This window comes from Crocodylus porosus, unplaced genomic scaffold (genome assembly GCF_001723895.1).
Source record: "Crocodylus porosus isolate Cpor-Errol unplaced genomic scaffold, CroPor_comp1, whole genome shotgun sequence".
NCBI lineage: Eukaryota > Metazoa > Chordata > Crocodylia > Crocodylidae > Crocodylus > Crocodylus porosus.
The window spans coordinates 94,477,963-94,487,963 of NW_017728943.1; positions in this window are offsets into that span (position 1 = coordinate 94,477,963).

Below are 10,001 nucleotides of genomic sequence, written 5' to 3' on the forward strand. Positions count from 1 at the left end.
GCAGTACTCCAGCTGCGGCCTCACCAAGGCTGAGTACAAGGGGAGAATGACGTCCCGCAACCCATCTGACTGTGTAGGCATCAATGCCACAGTCACCTAGTTTTTTAATGAGAATGGTGTGAGAGACAGTGTCAAAGGCCTTCCTAAAGTCCAGAAAGACTATGTCCACCACAACACCTATGTCCAAGTATTTTGTGACCTGGTCATAAGAGGCAACCAGGCGGGTCTGACAGGACCTGCCCCTAATGAACCCATGTTGGTTTCCCTTGAGCATAATCTCCCCTGCTGGTCCCTCACAGATGTGCTCCTGGATAATTTTCTCAAAGAGCTTCCCCAGGACTGAGGTAAGTCTAACAGGCCTATAGCTTCCTGGGCCTTCCTTCCTTCCTTTTTTGAAAATGGGGACTAAATTGGTCTTTTTTCAGTCCTCTGGCAATGAATTTATTATAATGAGCATTAAATAAAAGATTAAAAAAAATAAAAGTTTAACATTGCCTTGTGACAGGCAGGAAAGGCATTTCTTAGAATGGTTCACTGAATATGGTGCTGCATCAGACTCAGGAAAGTATTAAGAATTTCTTGCGTTACTCCAGCTTTTCTCTATGATATGAATGAGTCACTACAATTTCACATCTGAAAATAGGGATCTTACAGCATTGGAGGAGTCACTTCTTTTGAATGCCCTCCAGGATTTTTTATTGGATTCAAGCCTTTTGATCTCCAAGGCCACATCTACAGAAGCATGGATGTTTGGTTCCCCAGGGACAGCTAGCAGTAGGACACCTTATGCCACTGCTAGTAGACCCCAGGGAATGCCTGTGCCATGCACCCTCTGGTGGATGGCAGGTTACCCAGGTGAGGTGGAGGTGGGGGGAGTTGAGGCCACCACTTGGGGTCCACATGTTCCTTGCAGCATGGAAAACATGTGGTATGTGGTGACACAGATGTGTCTGCGGCACCACATACTGCACAGCTGTACTCATCTGGATATGGCCCACATGTTCAGTCACTATATGTATATCTGACTTTTCAAGTACACTCCTAAAATACAGAATCCAATTTTTGCACCCTTTTTTGCAATATGAGACCTTGCTTGTCAATGTGTTCTATGCACCAAGATTAATGCTCATCCTCCAACTACTAGAACCCTCTCCAGTGTCTCACCAAAGCTTTGGACTTTCTGGATTTCTACTATATTCTTTAGCTTCTCATGTAGATGTGACCAAATGCTATGATAACATATTTTTCCATTGTGACCTGAGGTTGCAAAAGTTGAAAACTGTTCAATAAATGAGTTAAGGGATGGCACAAAGAGAGTAGATGACTTCTTATTTAGGGAAGTAACTACTGTTGCATAGAACTGAATTTTGCTTCTGCCCATGCTACAGAATTTCTACAGAAGACACTTAAGCTTTCCACAAATTATAGTTACTGAGGGCTTGCATAAAATGAAAGAAACTACTTTAAAATGGCTACCTCATGGTAGCTCCTTGTGTGGATGCTTCTACTTTGCTTTAAAATCCCTTTTTTAGCCTTTCGATAGATCTACTTCCACAGCAAACTATATTAGACCTTATAATGGTACTCTTCTTAAGGAATAAGGTCATATTTTCAAAGTAAACTTAATGTATAGCAAGTATTTTAAAGTTTTATATAAATAATATATCTACAGTATATAATCCATAGTCACATAAAATAATCACTTCATCTTCTACTGAAGATCCAAGCTGTCTAAAATTTCAGTAATGCCCAGAGGTGAGGTTTTAGTTCAGACCATCTCTCTGTGGCTGTGTCTACACATGCAGGCACGTGCAGTTTGTGGCACCCCAAACCACAAGTGGTGGATGTAAAAAAAAAAAAAAAATCCTGGAAGAAAAGCAGGGCAAAACATGCCAAAATAGTGCATGTCAGAATAAATGCAGAGACAGCAGGGGGAAACTAGCTTAGGGCTGCTTGCTGTCTTGTCTCCACGTGCTGTGGAGCTCCCACACTAAGGCACAGTGGACACATCTACGTATGTGTGTTTACTGTGTAGTAACCACAATTAATGTGTAGTACAGGCATGCGTTTATACATGCAAGCCCACACTATGAAGTAAAATATGCTAATTGGGCAAAAATTTGATTCCTAACTGCCTACTTACTGCAAAGTAACACAGGTATAGATGCCTTGTTGTGCAGTAACACTATATGTGTGGTCCACACATGCACTTTAATGCCGGCATGGGTAAATGCTGGCCTGTTCCTGTTTACTGAACAGTAATTTACTGCACAGTAAATTTAAGCCAGCATAAATGCACATGTAGGCACACCCAGTGTGTCTTGAGACAGAGGAGCAGGGATCCCTGTGATGGCTGCTCTCCTATCTCCACTTGCTGCTGGGAAGAGCTGGGCATGGTCAGTTTGCCCACAGCATCACTATGTGTCCCACAACAAAGGATATGTTCAGGGGCATGTGCTATGGCACAAAGTAGAAGCACACATTTGTGCCACTACTATTTATGCTTCTGCAAGTGTTCGCCCGTGGTTGTCTGGATGTGGCTAGTGGGTATAAAAACAGATGTTGCCTGGTTTCCATTTCCTTTTCTTATTCATTGAATATAAATAACTCAGGTGAATATATGAGAAAGAAACTGAATTATGAGATATCTCTTTCCTCTAGGGATAGGATTTTTTTCAATTAGCAAAAGGTATGGTATCGTGTATTAATCATCTATTAATACCTGATTCTTCCACCATAATTAAAACTTTTATAAAAGTCAAAGTGCTAGTATTTTTGTTTTATTGTGTATTATAGTAAGAAACTGGTTTTCATCTTCAGAAAGAAAAAAGAAAATCAGAATACTCAGTTTGTTTATGCCTTACTTTTTCAACAACAAAACATCTGATTTGTAGTCAAGATTGTGGATTTTGGCTTTATTGTTCAGTAGAGTTTCAAGGCCAAAGAACATCTTGTTTCTGAAACTCATTCCAGTGAACATTAGTCATTTAGAGGTGAGTGCTTTCAGCTTTGAGCAGCTTAAATGAGATTGTTCTGCCTTTCTGTCTTGAGGTTTAAATGCTATCTCTGTGAAATGCTTTGCATAGTACTCCTCAACTGTGCTTCATTAAGACAAGCCAAAATAATATTGTGAGCTGGCAAACAAAGAAATGGCAGAAGAGATTGCATTTCTATGTAAATTTCTATATATTAGGTTAATATAAGGGCATAATAAATTCCTGAAAAACCCACTTAAGCTTCCTTAAATTTATCTCGACCATGTTTCCCTTGTGTTGTCACCAAATTCTTCTATTGCCTCTTTTTTCTGTAAAGTTATTTATTTACCCCTTAAAACAGATTGATTGTGACTTTTCTTTTAATACCCCTACTTGCTAACATGGTGTGATGTCCAGGCTCTTTGTCATTAGGGACAGATAATCATTCTGTTTTCTTTTTAGTAGTCAAACTGTTGGAAAGGGGAACAGGTTCACATAAGAGCCAACCTCAAATATTCCCTGCAACCTTGGCTGAACTAGAATCCACCCTTTCCATGGATGCAGTGACTTACACTTCATAGATTAATAGATTCTGAGAAGTTTGGGTTGCAAGGGGCTTCAATAGATCATCGAGTCCAACCCCCTGCCCTGGACAGGTAAGAAGGCTGGGGTTATATGACCCCAAATATACAACACTTATTGTTCTATTCAAATTAGCTCTACTTTTATTCATGCATTTATTTTTTTTTAGATTTGTTCTCCAAGACATTATAGACCAGATTAAAAAAAAAAAGACTTAGGCACCAAAGTCCAAAAATGTATTTTTCCCAACTTCTACTCTACTGCCATCTAAATTTCATGAGTTGCTTACCTTATGAGTTGTAGGGTTCCACAGCTATAGAACTGTACACCTGTGTGTCTCCACATCTACCTGAGCCCCTGTAACATAACTGGGAGTGGGGGAAGAGAGTGAATGGGGCACCAGCCCCAGGTATTGACTTGGAGGGGGCACTGGCATAGCATGCCTACTCCCTTATCCCATCACTGAAACAGCTACATCAGGAGCAGCTATATCATTTTAAGACACAGTTGAAGAAGGAAGCAGTGGTGCCCCTCTTATATAGGTCAAAATACTTACCCAGGAAATGGGAAACAGGAAATTAATTCCAACACCTGCCAGGGAAGATTTAACCCCACGCCTCCCACTATTCCAGATCATATGTTGCTGAGGGTGCTGGGTAGAAGAGACAGTAATTAGTCATTTGATAAATACAGGAGTACTCTATTTGCTGTAGCAGGAACAGCCCTAGGATGCTTGGCAGTAGGTGTCAGGCAGGAACAGCAGCAAGCCGCACTGCTGCCCTGCTGTAGGAGCCAGATGGGGAGACACAGAAGCAGCAGTAGGGGATCTTTGCATCCCTGGCGTGGGTCAGACTGACCACCCTCCTTTCTGCTCCTCATACCCCACTCCCTGGTACTAAGTGCTCCCCACCCCCTGTTTTCCAAGTGGAGGGGAGGAATTGCCCAAGGTACAAAACTTGTTTCTTATACTTCCACTGCACCTTGGCACTGTTGAATAGTTTATGCCTATCATAGAATTATAAGGAAGTAGAGCTGGAAGGGACCTCCAGAAGTCATCTAGTCCATCTCCCTGCTTGAAGCAGGATCAGCCATGTCCAAAAATCTCATATAAGCCCTGGTAACCTATTCCTAAAACCACACGAATAAAACCTCTCACACAAATATAATACATATTGCTTGAAAACAACAGGTCCTTAACCTGATGCAGGTAAAGCAGGGGGACCATGGTGGTTAATGTCCTGCTGCTGGAAAGGCTGTTAAAATATTTTTGAGAAATGTCATGCTCCCATGACAGAGGAAAGGCAACACTCTCTGCCCCCCAATCTTTATCAATATATGAGATAAAATTCCTTTCTGACCCCAGTATGAACCTTAACAGAAGGGCAAGCAGGAAACCTCTTAATCTCAGGCACAACCCAGTCAAAATCCCCATCCTTGGCTGCAGCCAACATCCAATGTTTCTAAAAAAGCTAACACCCTCCCCCTCTGAGCAGCAGAGGGGGTAAGAATTTCTTCCTGGTGGCTTGGAACAACCTGATTAAGATTTAAAAAAAATAGATATTCCTCTACCTAAATTTTCTGAATTATTTGATCTAGTGGGTGTTCTTAGAGCATTCCTAAAGTACACATATAAGTAGGCTCCATAAAAAATAGAAATGTGGACACGATATCATTTTAAAACACAGTTGGAGAAGGAGGTAATGCTGCCCCTCCTTTATATAGGTTAGAATACTTAGGAAATGGAAAACTTGGATTTTTTTTTTCTGTCAGAAGCTTTAACCCCACACCTCTCACTATTCTGGTTCATAGGGGTGGTGTCATGCTCCTTTTTGTTTGTCTAGCTCAATGAATAATGAATTATATTATGTACAGCAATATAGCCTCAACAGAAAGGATGAAGGGTGTTCTCACATAGATCAACCTATAGCCTGATTGTTAGGGCAATCTCTTAACGGGTATATGTGGTTTTAGATGCCCTCAGACAGAGGAAGATACTGAATCTGTTTCTTTTACTTTTCGGTGAAATGCTGTAACCACCAGGCTACATAAAAAAGAGGGAGGGGCACCATCATCTCCTCTGCTTCTCATCTTTCCATTTGTTTTTCATTTTTCCTTTTTACAAAAAAAGAGATCTACATTTTATTTGAAAGAATGGTCATTGGTACCTGCTGTGGACTGTGTATTCCAGTAGGACAGAGTTACATCACTGTGCGAGGCAACTGTAACAAACCCCTGCAGTATTAGGCACAATCACAATAGTCAGTGAGGGATTCACTTAATATCAAATGTCTTAGGGGTTAGGGTCATAGGCCAATAGGCCAACAGGAAAGGACAAATACAGGTAAATAGGCATTCACAGAAGGCGAGCAAACAGGTAGTGATCAGTACTGCTGGAGTACATACATTCAGCACATAGAGTCCCATGCCCACCTCTGGAGATGTTCTCAAGAACCAGCCTTTAGTCCAGAGTTGCTCTATGCAGGTCTGTAGGCCAGGGATCAGTTGTGCAGTTGATCTGTGGTTCATCTGTGCTGTGCAGAGGGTTTTCTCCCCTTCAGTCCAGCAGCCCTTCACAGCAGCGCCACCATTACCCTCAGGACTCCTTGCCTAATGCGTCGTTCAGGCCACACTGTCTGGTATCTCTTTAAGTGGGGATGATGTTGCCCTTCTTCAGGAAACTCCTCATTATCGAGTCCCTTCCACCATGTCAGTTGTTTGATGTCAGCATCTTTCTGTTGCTTTTCCTGCCAGTCTGTCAGCCTGCTGGCTTCCCCCACATCTGGGGCTGGTTTACTCCCAGCTGTCCCTGTGGTTGGTAGTAGTTGTAGCTTCACTGTGGCTGCTCCAGGGTCTCCTTCCATTGTGATGGACCCACAGAACAAAACATTGGCATTTCATGGCTGTCCCTTGATGTGATGTCCCGCCTTGTGGTTGGATGCTTCTGGGTGCTCCTGTGCTTTGCTCTTGGCTGATTCTGCTATTGATGGTGACTGTATCCCCACTGCCTCACTCTCCAGTTGACTCTCTACTGAGTGAGGCCTACGGGACAACTCATAAGCATTCTGGTGTTGCTGCCCTGGGCAAGGCACTATCTGGTAGTCGAACTCAGCCAGCTGTTCTAGCCACCTGGCCAGTTGTCCTTCAGGTTGTTGGAAATTGTGCAGCCATTGGAGAGAGCTATGGTCTGTTCTCAGTGAGAAGCGCCTTCCCAGGAGGAAGTGTTAGATGTGCTTCATAAATGCCACAATAGAAAGTCACCTTTCTGGTGACTGTATATTAGTGTTCAGCTTTGGTTAAGGTTTGGCCGGAATAGGCTATTAACCTTTCTTGGCCTTCTCCAACTTGTGACAACACAGCTCCAATGCCCACATCACTTGCATCAGTATCTAACATGAAGGGTAACTGAGGGTCAGAGTATGCTAGAATAGGGGATGATATCAACCTTTGCTTGAGCTCCTGGAAGGCGTCTTGGCATTCCCTTGTCCAAATTAACTTTTTCTTATCAAAGAGTTTATGCAAGGGGCTTTCAATGGTAGCAAAACCTGCCACAAATCTCCTGTAGTAGGAGGCTAAACCTAAAAAGCTGTGCAATACTTTCTCGTTTTGGGGTACTGGCCAAGTCTTAATGGTCTCCACCTTCCCTGGGTCTGGGCCTATCCCCTCTGTGGAGATCACATGTCCCAGAAAATTCACTTCCCTACAGAACAGCTGACACTTGGTGGGCTTAATCTTCAGATTGACCTCTCTCAGCCTCTTGAGTATGGTTTTCAGTTTCTGCAGGTGCTCCTGAACTATTTGTCCTATTATGATGATATCATCCAGGTACACCAAGCAGGAGGATCATTGTAAATCTGCTAATATGATATCCATTGGTCTCTGAAATGTACCAGGAGCATTACATAACTCAAAGGGCATAACATTAAACTCAAAAACCCCCTTCTTGGTGCAGAAGGCTGCCTTAGCTCTGTCTTCTAGGTGTACTTCCACCTGCCAGTACTTGCTATCCAGCTCAAGAGTAAAGAACCATCAGGCTGTGGCCAGGAGGTCCAGCGTAACTTTAATTTGAGGCAAGGGGTAGGCATCCTTAACAGTAAAGTCATTTAATTTGTAATGGTCTACTCAAAGGCACACATCACCACCTTTCTTCCTCATCAGCACTACAGGGGCAGCCCATGGGCTGGCAGAGGGCCTGATGATGCCCCTTTCCTTCATCTCTTGTAGTTGCTAGTCCAATTCTTGCTGGAAATGAATGGGTACAATTCAAGGCCCCTGCTTGATGGGTCTGGCACTGCCCGTGTCAATTCACTGCTTTGTTAAGCCTGTCTGGCCCAGATCATGGTCTCCCAGGCTGAATATGCTGGCATACTCCAGTAGGACCTCTTGCACTGCCCCTATTTGCCCTGGTTCCAGGTCATGATGGCTTAGCTTGAACTTGTGTATCAATCATCCTGCAGTCCACTGGTGGTTTTCACCTGGCTCCCCAAGGTTGTGTTTTTTTTTCACACTCAGTGCTCATATAGCAATTTACCCAAGCCCCAGTGTCTCCTTGTGGGACAGCTACACCAGTTTCAAATGTCCCAGTGGTGGTTCACTGATATGTGCCCTGAGGTTCTACTGACATATTGGCTATGCACACTGGAATTTTGCCTCAGTGGCTCTTACCCATTGCAGTTCCCACCAAGAGCTCCAATTCCTTGTTAGGATTAGGTTCAAACAGACCCTCCTCATCCTTGTGGCACCACCTCTTCAATCTGCCCATGATCATCATTTTACTTCTAGAAGGTACTGTCTGACTGTCCTCCACTACCACTTCACACACTTCAGTCTGACTATCTGTGGTGTACAGGGGGAAATGTCATCCTAGCAAGGAACAAGAACAGTCAGCGTATTTTATGGTGACCTGGAATTGTTTTAGGAAGTCAGTTCCCAACAACGTGTCTTGCCTTGCAACTTTCAATACAAGGAATGTGCATGGAAGCAGATGGTCATACCCCACTCCCTCAGGATGGGAAGTATTTCCCCATTGGCTGCCTTGACTACTAGGCTACAGGGTCATAGGTCCCTTTTTGTTCCAGTTGTAGCTTGTGCCCATACTCAGTGATGTACAAGGGATACCTGGGCACCTGAATCTAGGAGAAATTGGCAATGAACCTCCCCAAGTTTTCCTTCCAGGTAATACCCTAAACCAGTGGACCCAATGACTACCAGATCCTCCTGTGGATCTCGGGGTGTATCAACAGTGGATGGGCCCTTCTCTACTGCCTGCCTCAGTTTCCCTGCCTGGGACACCACCATCTCTTTGGACAGTCCCTCCGGAAATGGCCATGGCCAGCACCCACCAACAGTCTGTGGTTGTAACCCCAGCTATCATGGCCTAGGAGAGCCCCACTGCCACGTCTGTTTGGGCTCCAACTTTCCAGAGCTTGGTGGAGTTTGTCCATTCCAGCCTTAAATTTCTCCATAATCTCCATTATTGCTTACAGGAAAGACAATTCTGGGGTCAGGGTGTGCACTGCTGGCTCATCTTGTTTAGTATGTGCATGTACTCTGACCTCATTGCCTTTGGGACTTAGGCCCTCCATCCTCTCTGCCAGCTCCAAGTTAGTGGCAAGGTGTATGGCTGCCTCCAGCCTCTGGGGTCACCCCAGCCAAAGCTAAGCCTTTGCCTCCCCACTGCAGGCATGTTGGATGACAGAAAGGAAGAAGGGTGTTCTCACACAGACCAACCTGTAGCCTGATAGTTAGGGCAATTTCCTAGCAAGTATACATGGCTTTGGATCCCCTCAGCCAGAGGAAGATACTGAATTTGTTTCTTTCACTTCTCGGTGAAATGCTGTAACCACCTGGCTACATAAAAAGGGAGGGACACTATCATCTCCTCTGCTTCCCATCTTTCCATTTGTTTTTATTTATTTTATTTTTAAAAAGAGTTCTACATTCATTTCATTTAAAAGAACGGTCGTTGGTACCTGCTGTGCACTGTGTATACCACTTAGACAGAGATACCCCACTGTGTGAGGCAACTAAGCCATCAAAAAGAGGTCAGATTTAATATTCACCCCAATTCTCAATCTTTCTTTTGATAGCTCTGGGCAGCTGCACACTGATTGTGCTTTTTGTTGCTTTGTGACAGTCTGAACTAGTAAGCATGCTGGAGGCATTTGGAAATATCAACTCTCACCCACAGCCTAGACGAGGATCTAGATTCCATGCAGAGAGCCAAGAAATCATGAAAAATGTAGTGATACAGTATGTTTGGAGGTCAGGAGCAGTGGGGAGAAGAGGGACACAGGCGCACGTGTGTCCTTCCCACACGTGTGCCTCCTTTCTGGACCCGGAGCGGAGGAGAGTGCAGCAGTAGCAGCGGCGGAGGCGAGCGGAGCAGCTGAGGGGGCAGCAGCAGCTGATCCCCCTAAGGTAAGTGGGGCTGAGGGACTGAGGGGC